This window comes from Berghia stephanieae, chromosome 15 (assembly GCF_034508935.2).
Source record: "Berghia stephanieae isolate SIO BIC M18660-M18661 chromosome 15, UCSD_Bste_1.3, whole genome shotgun sequence".
NCBI lineage: Eukaryota > Metazoa > Mollusca > Gastropoda > Nudibranchia > Aeolidiidae > Berghia > Berghia stephanieae.
The window spans coordinates 5,660,263-5,679,300 of record NC_088374.1 but is presented as its reverse complement, the minus strand read 5'-3'; the positions used below and the strand labels follow the sequence as shown (position 1 = coordinate 5,679,300).

General features: G+C 33.1%; 1 long non-coding RNA gene across 1 annotated transcript in view; it reads left to right on the top strand.

Moving 5' to 3' along the window:
* Positions 1–8,084, top strand: part of LOC144960686 (uncharacterized) — a 9,541-nt gene extending 1,457 nt beyond the window's left edge. The window contains exons 2-4 of the long non-coding RNA XR_013642918.1: positions 1,893–1,958; positions 2,537–2,617; positions 7,714–8,084. This is a non-coding gene — a long non-coding RNA (uncharacterized LOC144960686). The remainder of the gene's footprint in view (positions 1–1,892; positions 1,959–2,536; positions 2,618–7,713) is intronic.
* Positions 8,085–19,038: the final 10,954 nt, after the last annotated feature.

The window sequence follows — 19,038 nt, the reverse complement described above, 5'->3', positions numbered from 1 at the left end:
TACGGTGGGCAGCAGGAGGTCACTTGTTGAGTCTTCTATTCCCCTGTATCTGATTTCCAATTGTTGTCTGTCTTTGTCTCAGAACGGGATTACTTGGTTTTGTTCGGGCCCTTGCCGGAGTCCTTAGCACACGGGGAAGCAGTTAAATGTATAGTGTTTGTGGTGGGAGATAATGATATTTTTTAGTTCTTCTAAACCATCTCCCTGTGATGAAATGATAGTTATTATAATTTTGTTTTGAACATATCTTGTAAACATTTGAGTGCATTCATTTTAGTAGTGGGATCCTGTGCTTGTGTCTGGATGTGACTTTTAGGTGATATAAACTAAGTATATTGATGGTGTGTTTTTTTTTAATCTGCATCTAATCCCTATGTGAACAAATTCCCTTTTGTCATACTTTTCCTTGGGTGCTTTAATTGTAATGTAAGTTGTTGGGGTTTTTTGTTTTTTTTTTGTTGTTTTTTTTTTTATTGGGTTGGGGGGTGGGGTTTCACTATCCCAATTTCTTCCTATTCATTGGCGGTGATATGTCCTAAATATGTTGCAAGCGCCCTAAAACCCTTAATGGAAAAGCAAACGTCAATAAATTATTTATGTACGTATTTATTTAAGTTCATTCATAATTATTATTATTGTGTAAATATCTAAACATAGGATACCAACAAACGGCAGAAATTTAATAATAATAATGATGATGATGATGATGATGATGATGATGATGATGATGATGATGATGATGATGATGATATTGATGATGATGGTAATAATAACAATAATAGTAATAAATAATAATAATAATTAATATAATAATTATTATAATAATAATAATAATAATAATAATAATAATAATAATAATAATAATAATAATAATAATCATAATCATAATAACAATAATAATAATAATAATAATAATAATAATAATAATAATAATAATAGTAATAATAATAATAATAATAATAATAATAATAATAATAATAATAATAATAATAATAATAATAATAATAATAATAATAATAATAATAATAATAATAATAATAATAATAATAATAATAATAGTAATAATAATGATGATGATGATGATGATGATGATGATGATGATGATGATGATGATGGTAATAATAACAATAATAGTAATAAATAATAATAATAATAATAATAATAATAATAATAATAATAATAATAATAATAAATAATAATAATAATAATAATAATAATAATAATAATAATAATAATAATAATAATAATAATAATAATAATAATAATAATAATGGTGATAATAACAATAATAATAATACTTACATTTTAATGCTGCACTTCAAAACAAATTAAATTCCCGTTATCATGAAGCCAATTGAGCGATTAAATTAAATGATAGAAACATGATATTAAGTATAGGGAATGAGATTAGCGGAAGAGTAGCATCCCTTGATTGGACGTCACCGGTGGAGAAGTTATTTTTAAACAAACCAACTACAAGCCAAGCCGCTCCAAATACAAAATTTATTATTCATATTTCTGTACAAAAATGCATATCATAATCAACGTGTAGATCTTTTCTTTAGTTTTATCCATTATCAAATGTTAAAATATGAGGTCGACTACAAATTAAAAATAAAAGATGTTGATAAATAATACAATACGATGAGACAACCCTTCCTAAACTTACTGAACTTCCCTCTAATGATTGGTACTTATAATGGCGATAGCGTCTGTCGGTTGTCAAGACGCGACTTCCAACAAAGGGGCGCTACTCATAAATCGGTTTTGAAATCTCATTCCCTATACATAATTAATAGTATGCATATTTATTAATGTATGTAAACATTCCTAATTTAATTTATACTCAATTCTCTTTGTTGATTTTTTTTTTGTTTTGTTTTGTTTTGCAGGACTGGCCCTGAGCGCGTATATTCCTAGCAGTGACCATGAGATGGCGATGCAAGCACCAGTACATTGTACGTAGATGTAACACATTATGGTCTCCCTACGGTGTTATGTAGGGTAGAACTTCACACCTAGAAACATTTAGCTTTTATATAAATATATATAGTCCACTAAACATGCTCAATGCGCTTTACAAGGTGCCCCAAGCCAACAGCAACATTATAGGACAATGTAATAGTAGTAGTAGTAGTTGTGGTAGTAGTAGTTGTAGTAGTAGTAGTAGTAGTAGTAGTAGTAGTAGTAGTAGTAGTAGTAGTAGTAGTAGTTGTAGTAGTAGTAGGAGTAGTAGACGTAGTAGTAGTTGTAGTAGTAGTAGTAGTAGACGTAGTAGTAGTAGTAGTAGTAGTAGTAGTAGTAGTAGTAGTAGTAGTAGTAGTAGTAGTAGTAGTATTACTATTATTGTTGTTGTTATTATAATTATTATTATTATTATTATTATTATTGTTATCAATATTGTTATTATTATCTTCTTCATCATCATCATCATCATCATCATCATCATCATCATCATCATCATCATCATCATCATCATCATCATCATCATTATTACTATTATTAATATTATTATTTTCGCCATCCTCTCTTCCAGTTTGCGGCCCTTCCCTAAACTGCCTGGCCGTCTGTGAAGGTATTGACGCGTATGGTTGCCCAGATGGCTGTCGATGTCGAGGTGAGCTTCATGATTGTGACGTCAAACTGTCTACTCATCCGGTTCCAAAGTCCTTGGAAGTGTTTGTCTATCCTATGTCTATTTTTAAATGTTCGCTTCCCTTTTAAAACAAATCTGTTTCGATTTTAGTAGATGATATTATGAGAAGCAAGAGAGGTTTGTGTTGTGTGTGTGTGTGTGTGTGTGTGTGTGTGTGTATGTGTGTGTGTTTGTGTGAATGAGTATGATTCATAGTAATAGTAATTCATAATTTCAGCGCTTAGAGTCTCGTGTCTCGGAGTTATAGCGCTATATAAGTTTTCAGCATTATTAGAGTATTGAGCATTTATATAGCGCAATATCCACTTAACGGGCTCAATGCGCTTTACAAGGGGTCCCTGGTCAACAGCAACATTTAACATTTAGGACGAGACATGACGCCTGTTAGGCGATATTACAATTTTTCGGACAAAGACAACGCTGTTAACGGCCAGGTACTCATTTTACACCTGAGTAGGGTGAGAGAATGTGAGTAAAGAGTCTTTTCCAAGGACTCAACTATGCGCCGAGCGAGGCTCGAACCCAGGACCTTCCGATCCGAAAGCGAGTGTCATACCACTAGACCACATAGCCATATCATCATCATCATCATCATCATCATCATCATCATCATCATCATCATCATCATCATCATCATCATTAACATCATCATCATCATCATCATCATCATCATCATCATCATCATCACCACCATCATCATCATCATCATCATCATCATCATCATCATCATCATCATCATCATCATCATTATTATTATTATTATTATTATTATTATTATTATTATTACTATTATTATTATATTATTATTATTATTATTATTATTATTATTATTATTATTATCATTATTATCATTATTATTATTATTATTATTATTATTATTATTATTATTATTATTATTATTATTATTATTATCATTATTATTACTATTATTATTACTTATGATACCTAAATACAAAACCAAATTGATATCTGTGTCCCAGTCGTTCAAAGACAAATTCAGGCATGGGACAGCGATGCAACTACTGCACTAAGGCAGTGCTTCGACTCCACCTATTGGATTCAGTAGTCTGATGTCACGCAGCCCGGCAACCGGGGCCATCTTGGTTCTAAACAAAGAAAATCATTACTTTTTATTCTTCAAGCTGGCTAGAACTTTTCATATGTCTTTTGAGCAGAATGTGTAAAAGTCAAAACATGATCAAATTTATGGGGGGGTTTTTCCCCTCTGGATACGCTTTCATGCTCGCCGGAGAAATATTTCATACGGGCGTCCGCCATTGTTCCGATAGTTTAGAGCCAGTGTTGCTAAGTTACCATGCGTCATTAGGAAGGAAGTGACGTTACGACTGTTGAATCCTATTGGAGTATTTTTATTGAATCAGCAAATGACCTCGACGAACTTTGTGACATCGGAACTAACTATATAACCTTTTGCGAAGAAAACTTCGTGAAAAGAAAAACAATAAAATCTTTTGGAAATAACAAACCTTGGCTGACAAAATAAAAGAGTTATTAAATGAGAAAAAAAATGCATTCAAGACTGGCGACCAAGAGGAAAGGAAAAAAGTTCAAAGAAAATTAAATAAAGCCATCCGAGAGAGGAAAACAAATATGTGACCCACCGTATCAAAGCGGTATTATGTCGGGATCCACTCGGTAAGGGAAATTGAATTCATAGCCACAAATATCCAACTTGGGTTTAATTTCTGTACGTTCTGGTGGAGTATAAAGACTATTTCTTGCATTGCAAAAACTTCTAAGCTCCAATTTCTCATCAATCTATCTCTAAATTCACTTTTTGGGGTCTCATTCATCCCGACATAATACCGTTTTGAGACGGAGGGTCACATATACAAAGAAAATATTGAGAGGAAACGGAAAGGTAATGACATGAAAGGTGTGTGGAATAATATCAAAACAGTCACAGGAATGAACGGTAACAAAAACTCAAAATTTAAGTTAGAAAAGGGTACAGAAAAAGAATATGCAGATAAGCTTAACAACTTCTATGCTCGATTCAATAAACACGATTTCACAGACGAGATCAACAATCTAACTGAGCAACTCAAACATCACGGAACAGATGAACAAATGGACTTCACTCAGGCCAACGTCATTAAACTGTTCAATACATATTATGGTGGATAAAGCAAGCGGACCTGATCAAATTTCATCAAATTTATTGAAATCGTGTGCAAATGAACTTTCCTATATTTGTATACACATTTTTAATCAGTCCCTAAGAAACGGGCATATTCCAAGAATTTGGAAAACTTCAAAAATAATTCCGGTTTCCAAAACATCAAAAAGCCAAAGAAATGTTTGATTTTCGTCCTGTAGCGCTGACATCCATCCCAATGAAATGTCTAGAAAAGATTTATCAACAAAGATTTTTACAACAAAGTACACAACAACATCTAGACAAAAACCAGTTTGCTTACAAATCAGGGCGTGGGGTGGACGACGCTGTATTAGTGTTTTATCATAACACCTACGAACACTTAGACACTCCTACAAAGGGGTATGTTAGAACCCTATTTGTAGATTTCTCGAGTGCATTCAACACCATCCAGCCTCACATACTAATCCCTAAACTACTGTCCATGGAGGTGAGTGCCTCGATTGCACTCTGGGCACTAGAATTCTTGACGGACCGACCACAATTCGTTTCCCTGACGGATGATGAGAACAACAAAGTTGAATCCTCTACCCTTATCACCAACACTGGAGCACCCCAAAGAACTGTTCTTGCTCCAACACTTTTCGTTATATACACAAATGACTGCATAAGCGGCACAAGTAATGTGAATATTTTAAGTATGCCGACGATACCGCCATTCAAGCCTTGATAACAACCGGAGATGATGTATTGAATTATGAATTATCATAACGAAATTAAAAGATTTGTTGAATGGTGTGATAATAACTATCTAGAACTTACTGTAAAGAAAACTAAAGAAGTTATATTTGATTTTGGAAAGATGGTAATATACATGAAAATATAATTATTAAAAACGAAAAGGTAGGAGGGTAGAGGAGTATAAATATCTCGGTATACTTTGTCAATGAAAGATTAGACTGGACAAATCATTCATGCAAAGTGCTTAATAAGATGAAGACAAGATTATTCATGATGAGGAGACTGTACTCCATAAATGTTGACAAAGCAATTTTATCTTTGTTTTATAAATGTTGCATTGTAATTCTTTTTTGTTTCTGTGTAGCTGCTTGGGGTGGAAATTGTAAACAATCTGAAGTAATACAAATAAATAGAATAATAAAGCGTTAATCGAATGTTAGGAAATGATGAATGTAACAGTTTTGAAGATTTTTACAAAGATATTGCTAAAGTTAAGATTAACAAAATTCAAAGAGACGAGTTCCACCCTTTGTACAACGAAATCAAAATAAGCCACAGGAGTAACAGACTAATAAAAATGAAAACCAAAAAACAAAGATATTTTGATTCATTTTTACCATCAGCAATACGAAACTTTAGGATGATTTTTACTACATGACATTTGAAAGATACTATATTCGCTCTAAAATCTATTTATTTATGCATGTTTACATGGTGCTATATCTAAATTATTTATTATTCATTTATACATTCAAATACTATGCTTTATTTTTACTTTTTATCAACCTGTGTTGACGATGTGCAATCCTTTCCAAATGATTCTATTTACATTACAAAACCATTATAAAAGTTTGTTTTTATAATTAGCTTCGTATTTTCATTAATTAGATGTCTCCAAAACCTATTCATTTATGCATGTGTACATTCTGCTATACTTAAAGCTACACTATTAATATATTTATACATTCAAATACGATGCTTTATTTCAACTTTTTATCAAACTGGGTTGGCTATGTTCAATCCTTCACAATCTATTTTCAAAATTCTAGTTACATTACAAATCCATTATTACAACTCTACTTTACTTTCCTGTCCAATTTTATAGCATTGCTTGTAACTGCTGTATATTTTATGAATATTTTACTTTATTTTATCATATTTGATGTTTATGTTGCTTTTAATTAGCTTCGTATTTTCACCAATTAGTTCATGACAGTGTATAAATCTGTGCTAATATAACGGTGAATGATGTGTAACATTGTGATAATTTCCATTCCGGATCGATAAAGTATATCTTATATCGTATCTGATCTTATTATTATTATAATTATTATTATCATTATTATTATTATTATTATTATTATTATTATTATTATTATTATTATTATTATTATTATTATTATTATTATTATTATTATTATTATTATTATTATCATTATCATTATTATTATTATTATTATTATTATTATTATTATTATTATTATCATTATATTATTATTATTATTATTATTATTATTATTATTATTATTATTATTATTATTATTATTATTATCATTATTATTATTATCATTATTATTATTATCATTATTATTATTATTATTATCATTATTATTATTATTATTATTATCATCATCATCATCATCATCATCATCATCATCATCATCATCATCATCATCATCATCATCATCATCATCATCATCATCATCATCATCATCATATCATCATCATCATTGTTATTATTATTATTATTATTATTATTATTTTTATTATTATTATTATTATTATTATTATTATTATTATTATTATTATTATTATCATTGTTATTATTATTATCATTATTATCATTATTATTATTATTATTATTGTTATTATTATTATTATTATTATTATTATTATTATTATTATTATTATTATTATTATTATTATTATTATTATTATTATTATTATTATTATTATTATTATTATTATTATTATTATTGTTATTATTATTATTATCATTAGTATTGATATATCATTATCATTATAATTATTATTGTTATTATTATTATTGTTATTATTATTATTATTATTATTATTATTATTATTATTATTATTATTATTATTATTATTATTATTATTATTATTATTAATATTATTATCATTATTATTATTATTATTATTATTATTATTATTATTATTTATTGCTCTTCTTTTTCAGATGGTTACCAACCTCTAATCAATGATGATATCTCCGTTAATTTCGACCGCAAGAAAAATTTTGGTTGATTATTCTAACATTAACTCATTCAACCCTAACATCGACTATATCCGTAGATTACCCGGGGTTACTTTTACCCCATGCCTATTTATTTTTAGAATTTTGTGAGACATATTATAGGCGTAGTATCAAAGCTAATGTTTTAGTTTTTTCATGTTAATCAAATGGTAGTTGAATAAAACTATCTATGCAAATGATCATTTTGAATACATTTTTTTCCCCAATTTATAAAAGTAGCAAAAATCTCGTAGGAATGAGTGAGTTAAAGTTAATGTAACAAAAATCACCGCTGAAATAAAAGGCAAACATTGTGCTGTTTTGTTGTTTTGTTTTGTTGGTTTTTTTTTTTTGTTTGTTTGTTTTTTTAAAATCAAATTATAAACTTGAACTTGAGCATTATTTTAAATCCTGAGCTTTCATATAGAGCAATATGTATTCACTAAACGTGCTCAATGCGCTTTACAATGGGTCCTAAATCAACAGTAGCAGATCAAGGACGAGCTTTTATATAGAGCAATATGTATTCACTAAACGTGTTCAAAGCGCTTTACAAAGGGTCCCTGACCAATAGCAACACTTAACATGTTGTTCGTGACATGAAGAGTCTGGCGATTTTACAATTTTTTGGGACAGAGACAACGCTGTTTATGGCCAGGTACTCGTTATACACATGGGTAAGATGAGAGAATTTGAGTAAAGAGCCTTTTCCAATGACTCAACTATGCACCAAGCGAGGCTCGAACCCAGGATCTTCCAATCCTAAAGCGAGTGTCATACCACTAGAGCACATAGCCGCACGAGCCATGATGCCTGTAAGCAGGTTTTACAAAGGGAATGTTTTGTTTTTTCAAATAAGGAACAAATTAATTAAATGTAGATTCCAAGAAGAGCGAGGAAGTCAGACTGAAAATGAAGATCCTAACATCCTGTATTTTTCCTACTGCAATATATGGATGCGAGACATGGTCTATAACCAAAGAATCAGAAAAGAGAATAACCGCCTTCGAAATGAAATGCTATAGAAAAATCTTACGCATCCCGTGGACAAACAAAGAAAGCAATGCAAACATCATGAAAACACTAGGACTAAAAAAGTCCCTGCTAATGAGTAAGATAAAAAAGCTGAAACTCAATTACTTTGGGCACCTGAAAAGACACGACACACTAGAGAGAGATGTACTGGAGGGCATGGCGGAGGGCAAAAGAGGCAGAGGAAGACCACAAAGAAGATGGCAACAGGATATACAGGAATGGTTCAACAACGGCGTGACGGAATGTGGCAGATGGGCACAAGACAGAGACTTCTTCCGAAGGACTGTGTGGGAGGCTACGTCCAAGTGACATGCCACAGAGAAAGAGAGAGAGAGAGAGAGAGAGAGAGAGAGAGAGAGAGAGAGAGAGATTCCAAGAGCATACCATCAATATACAGGCCTAGAAGTGATTCAGGAAAATATTTTTCCCTGCTTTTTCCCGGTTTTTTCCTGGTTTTTTCCAGGCTCTAGAGAAAATTTTAAGGTAGTAATTTTCAAGCATATTCATCAATTCTAGACCAGTTACCACTACCTATATATATATATATATATATATATATATATATATATATATATATAATAATATATATATATATATATATATATATAGAGAGAGAGAGAGAGAAAGAGAGAGAGAGAGGGAGGGAGGGAGAGAGAGAGAGAGAGAGAGAGAGAGAGAGAGAGAGAGAATCAGAAAAGAGGGGGAAATTATTGACTCGTAGTACATATTACTATAACAAGCCATCCAATATCTAAGCCTACACCATCCGTGGGGAAAAAAAGGAAAAAGAGAGAGAGAGAGAGAGAGAGAGAGAGAGAGAGAGAGAGAGAGAGATGTGAGTGAAAAAGAGAGTGGCTGAGACTGAGAGAAAGAAATATATTTACTCTGGCTATTAATACTTGGACGTATTCCTGTAAAGTCTATGCCTCCTACAACATGCAAAAAAAATATTTAAAAAAAAAGAGAGACAGAGAGAGAGAGAGCGAGAGAGAGAGCGAGAGAGAGCGAGAGAGAGAGAGAGAGAGAGAGAGAGAGATGGGGAGAAAAGAGACAAAGAGAAGAGAAATCAAAAGAGAGAAAAAGACATTTGAATATTACTATGAGAGAGAAAGTAGCGTCCAAAGACTTGTGGCCTACTTATTGAATTGCACATGAATGAAATAAAGCTAGTTAATCTAGAGACAGACAAAACAAACTTAGTACAAATTACAATGAGCAAACGACCTTAATCTGCCATCTCCAAATAATTGAATAACAAGTCACGAAAATTAATTAAAGTAGCCCAAGGACGTCGACCGTCTTTCTTAGCTTAGCTAACAGTCGCATTCATGACCAAGTCAAAAACAAAACAAAAAAAAACAAAAAAACAAACACACACACACTCACACACACACTACTAAGATGAGGGGAGGGATGTATGTTTCTAGCACTCTTGTCTTGTCGACAATGATGAGTCGACTGAGTGAATCAAGCGTCTTTAAGTCTTTCGACCAATCACAGGCTATCTAACCGAACCGGCTGGTCGAAACAAAGACGCTTCTCGCCGTCGATGTATTACGCTATTGTTGTGCAAGTGGCAAGGAATATAACACCTTTTTGAGTAGGCCTAAAAGCTAAAATCTAAAAGTAAAAAATATAATTCTCAGGAATTTGAAAGTCACATTGTTGAAATCGGCTTGAAAAAAGAAGAACATTGGTCCTTGTTTCAGAAAAATCGGTTGAAAACCAACTGTTTTACGAATAAATTCGATTTTAAAAATTGCTTTTGTTTATTTCAGCTTTTTTAGCAACTTTTTTATTTATCGGCCGATTTTCTTGATTGTTATATCATTCTTTATATCTCAATGAGACGAGATCAGTGATATACATTGTTTGTTTCAAATGTAACTAGAACATAATTTGTTTTTTTTACTTATCAACCGTGCCTGGATAATTTATTCAACAACTGACGCAACTATCCCATTGCCGTCTTCCAGTGTTTCAGCGATGACTCTAAACCACTATAAATACGTCATGCACAGGAAACATGGTAATAGTCTGTGTACTCTACGAATGCGGACCGGACTTTGCTGATTGGGTCGATCGTCATAACATAGGGCCTAGTAGTGTGAGGAAACCATAAGAGGCTGCTGCCATGCTCTAAGCCGATCGTTCGCAGGTTGGGTAATGATTACGCGGAAGAATACATGTTGGGTTGTTGTTCACCTAAATTTTTCTCACGGCTTTTTCCATGCCCCAGACAATTTTCACCGATTTTCCCGGCTTTTCCCGGTCGGGAAATTTCAAAATAAAGTTCCCGGCTTTTCCCGGTTTTCCCGGCCCACTTCGAGGCCTGAAATATAGATAGTTCGAAGTTGACGTCAAACAGGTCTTTGTTATTGTTTTTTGCCATCCGCGTTTATGAGTAATTCTCACTAAACCGTATTAGCCTGACTATAAACGTTCATGGTTACACACAGTTTTGTGTGTTGGTCCGTTATACTTCCGGATGGCAATGTTATGAGCTTCTTAGTCAAGCGCATACTATCTATAGAGATCACTTAAAAGTCTCATCCAGACACCAGTGCAGGATTTTTCTAACAGGAACAAATGTCAACAAGATATAATCAAAACAAGGAATTATAACTCCGGTTACTTAACAGAGAGAGATGATTGACAAGGGCAGGGGGTTATCTCCCAAAACTATAACTGTACATATTAGACTGCTTTCCTCCCAGTCGAGGACTCCGGCCAGGGCTTGGAAAAAACTATTATTGTTTATTTGTTTTTAAGTGTTTTACGGCTCTTGTAACACATTAAGGTTATATCAGCACCAGTAAAGTTCTAGAATTACAGTTAAAGCACCCAAGAAAAGGTAAGACAAAGGGGAATTGGTTCAAATAGAGAACAGATGTAGATTCCAAGAGCACACCATCAATGTACTTAGTTTGAGATCACCTAAAAGTCTCATCCAGGCACAAGCACAGGTCCCTACTAAGACTAAGAGGAATACACTCGGAAAACAGATGTAAGGGGATAGAAGACACAGTATGACCTCCTGCTCACCATGGGGGGGGGGGGGAGTCCAAGACACCCACCCACCCTATCACATTAGTTTCTTTGTTTTTAAGGGTTTTACGGCGCTTGCAACACATTTAGGTTATATCAGCGCCAGTAAAAAGGAAGAAAATGGGATAGTAAAAAGTTCTAGAATTACAATCAAAGCACCCAAGAAAAAGTAAGACATAGGGGAACTGGGAACAAATAGGGATCAGATGTAGATTCCAAGAACATACCATCAATGTACTTAGTTTGAGATCACCTATATGTCTCACCCAGACAAGCACAAAATCCAACAAAGAGGAATACACTCAAATGCTTACATTATACACTCAAAATAACAAATATATTAATACATAACAGAGAGATGATTTACAAGGAAAAAAAATATCATCTCCCAAAACAATAACTATGCATTTGACTGTTTCCCTCCCAGCTAGGACTCCGGCCAGGGCCAGGACAAAACCAAGTAATCTCATCCCAAGACAAAGGCAGAAAGCATGTTGGAAAACAGATATAAGGGGATAGAAGACATAGTATGTACCTCCCTGCCCACTATGGGAGCTATCACATTAGAATCGATAACCAAATAAGTGAACACAAATTTATCTTTTAATATAGTAAAAGCTGTTTAATTAAACAAAACAATTTGTTTTTAAAAGCAATTAAAAATTTTGGCATTCTAGAAAGCAAACTTCAATATTCTTCAAATCAGAGAAAAAAAAAAGAAATTGAACTATTAAAATTAATTATTAATTAATAAAATTAGGGGAAACATGGCTCAGAGGTTAAGGTCTTTGCTTCGTGCCCGAAAGGAACCGAGTTCGATCACCCTACACTGCACTGTGTGGTCTTGAGCAAGTCACCTCACTCTAGCTCAATTTTCAGCTAGCTGACGCCTGGGTTATTCCAGTCTTCCCTCGGAATAGACCGTAGAGACAAATTTCCCCTTGGGATGAATAAAGGGAATTTTCATTTTCATTTTTATGTCACATTGTCTTTTATGTGAACAACCCAGACCTGTTGTCTCCAGTCCACTCCGAATAATCCGAATAATCGCAATTCTCTTAATCGCAACGTTCGGTTAATCGCAACACATTTCCTAAGAAACCGAATTAATCCTATTAAAAACTCACCGATTAATTGCAACAAACATCGGTTCATCGCAACGAATTTTCGACCTCAAAAAGTGAAAAATTCAAGAGAGCAATCGAGCAAAATCTCGTGATAAAATGTTATCACCGATGGAATGATGACAGAATCGAGTGTGGGCGGATTTACAAAGCACTTGGTAAACATCATTCCCTAAGATTATAAGATTTGTCAAAAGTAATGTTCATGAATGAATATAAACAGGGGAGGTGAACAGATATAAGGGGATAGAAGACACAGTAAGTAAGTAAGTGCCTCCCTGCCCACTATGGGAGGTGAGGAACCCCCACCCAGAGGACAGTGAGGTGAAGAGAATTCATCTTCAAACTAATCAAAACAACAATATGCTGTCTTGGCCATATTGTTCGATTCAAAAACAACTAGCAAATTTAAACAAAATGTGACCCATCATCTCAAAACAGTATTATGTCGGGATGGACCAGATCCTAAAAAGTCAAATTATAGTCAAACTGGTCAAAAATATGAAACGTTGGTATTTAACACAGTAAAATATGATATTCCATCTCCTCTATAAAGCATAATATAGACTCGACTGAAGTCTGATATTTCCGGCTACAAATTCCATTTTCAGCATCTTAATCATCCCGACTTAATACCGTTTTGAGACGAGGGGTCACGAATAATTTTGTTTGTTTGTTGCTTTAGGTCTCTTCCAACACAATTGAGGTTATATGAGAGACCGCTGAAACAAAAAAACAAGCAATCTAACAAAAATAGTACAAATGTAAATCAAAATTATAACCTAAAGATATCATAAGCTAAATTATAAATAACCAAGAACAAACAGGCAGAAGATTTACAGGAAAAAAAATATCCCCTGTCAAAAATACAATCACAAACCAAAGAAGCAGGATAGGCTAGTAAAGAGAAGAAGAAACGACATCACTATCGGATCGTACACCCATGCGAACATCATAGGTATATGATTCAAGGGTGATGCTCCCATCCAACGACATCACTATCGGATCGTACACCCATGCGAACATCATAGGTATATGATTCAAGGGTGATGCTCCCATCCAACCACCCACGAATAATTCTTAAAATATATAAACATAAAAGCACAAAAACGGATTTCGGAACCGGTAGGGATATGCATCAAGATTTGGTAAACATTACAATTCAATATGTCGCTGTACGGGGACATTGCATATTATTTCGATATATCATATATTATTGTAATATAATATAATTGTATAATATCACTGTAATATATTACATAGTTTTGCATAGCTGCCAACTTTTCAAAATGCAAAAACATATTATTATACGCGGTGCGACGCGGACGCCCAATTCATGTCTTCTTAAAATGGCATATTTATTAATGTACTTAAGTACTAGAATGGTCAGAACTGTAAAACTGAGAGAAGCTTACCTTTATCATCATACTGGGTAGGCATAAGTGATGGGGAGGTGGTGACAGAAGCAGATTACTGAGGCTTGGGCTTAAAAAGCTTAATTTTAATCAGATTTTCTTCTTTTTTTTTCTGGATTTCTTTTCTTTTTCTGGATTGGCCAAATCGTACTAAGTAGGATTTTATCGTATTGGTTGGCAGCTATTGTAAATATATCACATCACATCACATCAATTACACACAGTATTCGAGTTATGAATAAAGCACAAAGGCCGTCATACAAATTATGGTTTGGACTAAGACCACACAAACAAAAAAACAAGGACACCCAACCCCTCCCCTCCCCCTAGCCCTAACCCATAAAATGGTTTTGACTAAGACCACATAAACAAAAAAACAAAGGACACCCCCCCCCCCCCCCTCCCCCTAGCCCTAACCCATAAAATGGTTTTGACTAAGACCACATAAACAAAAAAACAAGGACACCCCCCCCCCCCCCTTTCCCCCTAGCCCTAACCCAAAAAATGATTTTGACTAAGACCACATAAACAAATAACAAAGGACACCCCCCCCCCCCACCACCCACCTTAAATTCAATTCGTATGTAATGATTTATTTTGTTTTTGTATTTTTAAAAAGAGATTTACGGCGTCTGCAACACATTCATTAAGTTCATATATCAGCACCAGTAAAAAGGAGGGAGGAAAATATGATTGCAAAAAAAAGTTTTAGAATTTTTAAATGGGATCTACTCAACGAAAATTGAATGTCATAACCTAAAAATAATAATTTTTTTTTAAAATACCAAACACGGAACGTTTTAGGCTCAAAACCCTTCTTCAGCCAACAAGAACCAAAAAAAAATCCAAAAAAGAAATAATTTAAACGCAAATACATTACTTTAAAAAAAAAAAAAAAAAAAAAAACAGTTTGTGTATTTATGTTTTTATTTTTTTATTTTTTTTTCACTTAAAATTGATAATTTATATTGTAAAGTGCCCAGAGCTTGTGTTTTACACGAGAATGAGCGCTGTATAAATGTGTATTATTATTATTATTATTATTATTATTATTATTATTATTATTATTATTATTATTATTATTATTATTATTATTATTATTATTATTATTATTATTATTATTATCTTCATTATTAATTGTGTTGTTTTTTTTTTTGTTTTGTTTTTTTTTTGTTTTTTTTTTTTTGGGGGGGGGGGGGGGGTTGTTGTAGGCAGAAGAAGAGTTTTTTTGAGCCCAAAACGTTCCATGTTTGGTATCTAAACATCTTTTTTTTCTTTTTTTTTTTTTTTTGTTGAAGTTGCTACATTCATTTTCGCTTAGTGGATACCTTTTAAAAGCAATGGGGTTAATTAAGCATGAGGACATATTTTCTACAAAACACAATGCAGCACTAGGAGGAGAAAGGCACAATGTAAGAATTTTAAAAGTAAAATTAGAAATAAAACATGTTGGGTAAGATAAGACTAAAACAACACATGATGACGATGAGAGCTTAGTAACAAATCTACCTTTCATTCCTTGAAATAAATAAATAAATAAATAAATAAATAAATAAATAAATAAACAAATAAATAAATAAACAAACAAAGAAATAAATAAAATTTGTGACGGTCTAGAACAAAAAACCTGGTCACAGTCGCACAAATGCTTCAGGCTAAAAATCCTTCTTCGGCCAGCTAGAAAAAAAAAAAAAACAACAACAAAAACAATTATAACATAAATATTTTACTCAAAAAACCAGGAGAGACGTTTGTGTTTTTTCGTGGGAGTTTTGTTGTTGTTGGCTGAAGAAGGATTTTGAACCTGAAACATTCCGTGTTTGGTATTTTGTTGGGGGTTTGTTTTTTTTAAGCTTTATATTCATTTTCGCTTATTACTCTCTGCATAGTAAATACCTTTCTTTTAAAAGCAATGGGTTACAGATGGACATATTGTGTCAGTGCAAGACATTTTCAGTCAGAAGGTGACAATTTTGTATTTGCATTTATTTTTTAATTGCATTTTCTGAAAGAATACGCTCCCCAGATCATTTTAATCTTTATTTGAAGTAAATCGGGTGATTTTTTAATGAAGTTATGGTCAGATGTATGGGAAAGGTATCCAGCAACTTTTCTCAAATTTCATACTTTTCCAACTTGACTAACTGTAAAAAGTATTTAGAAGTGAAATTAAGCTGTGATATTTCCCGAAGATGTACAAAAAGGGTTGATTTAATCATTTATGACAAAAACTCATTTTTGATAAAAATTGACCTTCTAACTAAACTTGGCAATATCTCGGTTCACCATCCGACTGATTATGTCATTCACTGTTTTGTTTTTGTTTTTAAGGGTTTTACGGCGCTTGCAACACATTTAGGTTATATCAGCGCCAGTAAAAAGGAAGAAAATGGGATAGTAAAAAGTTCTAGAATTACAATTGAAGCATCCAAGAGAAAGTAAGACATAGGGGAACTGGGAACAAATAGGGATCAGATGTAGATTCCAAGAGCATATCACCAATGTACTTAGTTTGAGATCACCTATAAGTCTCATCCGGACACAAGAACAAAATCCAACAAAGAGGAACACACTCAAATGCCTACATTATACATTAAAATAACAATAATACATTACAGAGAGATGATTTACAAGGAAAAAAATATCATCTTCCAAAACAATAACTATGCATTTGACTGTTTCCTTCCCAGCCAGGACTCCGACCAGGGCCAGGAAAAAAAACAAAGTAATCTCATTCCAAGACAAAGACAGAAAGCATGTTGGAAAACAGATATAAGGGGATAGAAGACACAGTGTGTACCTCCCTGCCCGCTATGGGAGGTCAGGATCCCCACCCAGTAAGACTTGTGAGATACGAAAACAACACATCATAACGATGGCACTTAGAGCTTAGTAAAAAATCTACCTTTGATTCCTTAAAATAAATATATAATTAAATAAAACAAGAGGCTGACTTGAAAAAAACAAAACAATCCAATTTGAGTCGCACGAAGTGAAACTCTGATACAGTGAAAAACAATTGGAAACCAAAAAAAAACCTTGGGGTATAGGGAATGAGATTAACGGAAGAGTAGCGTCCCTTGATTGGACGTCACCTTACAGAGAGAAACGTCAATTTGGTTTTGAACTGTCTCAAGCCGCTTTCACCGGAAGTGAGGACGAGAGACGCATGTGCACAACCACCGACATGACGTTCTCTCTCTAATAACTTTTCCGCCAGTGACGTCACAGACTATGGGTGACGTCCAATCAAGGGATGCTACTCTTCCGCTAATCTCATTCCCTATAGGGACTTCAGTTGAAAAATCATTTACAATATCTTCATTCATGATTAAAACTGAGAAAATCACAAAGGACAAACTATAAATGCTTTAACCCTCTCCTTTTTTTTGTTTGTTGCTTTAGGTCTCTTCCAACACAATTGAGGTTATATGAGAGACTGCTGAAACAAAAAAACAAGCAATCTAACAAAAATAGTACAAATGTAAATCAAAATCATAACCTAAAGATATCATAAGCTAAATTATAAATAACCAAGAACAAACAGACAGAAGATTTACAGAAAAAAAAAATCCCCTGTCAAAAATACAATCACAAACCAAAGAAGCAGGATAGGCTAGTAAAGAGAAGAAGAAACGACATCACTATCGGATCGTACACCCATGCGAACATCATAGGTATATGATTCAAGGGTGATGCTCCCATCCAACCACCCGCAACCCTCTCCTTACCAACCATAGGAAAATCATTACGATACATCCAAAAATTTTATCATTCTGATTTCTTATGAACATCACAAAATTTAAAGAAATATTTTTGTTATAGCTATAAAAATTTGACAGTGTATTATAGAGCTCATTTTACTGAAAAATATTGTGTTTAGAAGGTACTTGTTGGATTTCTGTTTGAGTAAGAAAACTCTATTTTTGTGTTTGATGGGCGTGACGTTTTGTGGGAAACTCTGAAAATGGGTGGTAAGGAGAGAGTTTAGTCAGTAGTTTTATCACCATACCTCAGCATCAAACAGGTTGACATGAGGCAGACAAATTGAAAACATGTCGGCCATCTTTTCTCCAACTCAAGCTCATTTTTACACCTGAGTAAAGTGAGAGAATGTAAGTAAGGTGAGAGAATGTAAGTAAGGTGAGAGAATGTAAGTAAGGTGAGAGAATGTAAGTAAGGTGAGAGAATGTGAGTAAAGAGCCTTTTCCAAGGACACAACTATGTTGTCGAGTGAATCTCAAACCCAGGACCTTCCAATCCGAAAGCAATTGTCATAGCACTAGACCACATAGCCGCACTTTCAACAAATACAATCTCCAAATGGTACCTAAATATTCTGCTGAGAATTTCTCTTTGTTAATTCCTCTTTTCGAGTGAAGGGGGGGGACGAAAAATTTAAAATGTGAAATGAGAAATTTTCTAAAGAAAAATTATATATAGCAGAATATTCAAGTTCCCATGGAATCTTGTAGACCAGTTGTTGTTGTGTGCGTGACTAAAGAAACACTGTAAAAATGTATGTCAGTTTTTTGAGGATTTGACAGTGCTTGCGACACATTTATGTCATTTCAACTCCAGTATTAAGGAAGTATAATGAGTTGTTCTTTTTGTTTGTTTATAAGGGCTTTACATGCTTGCGACAT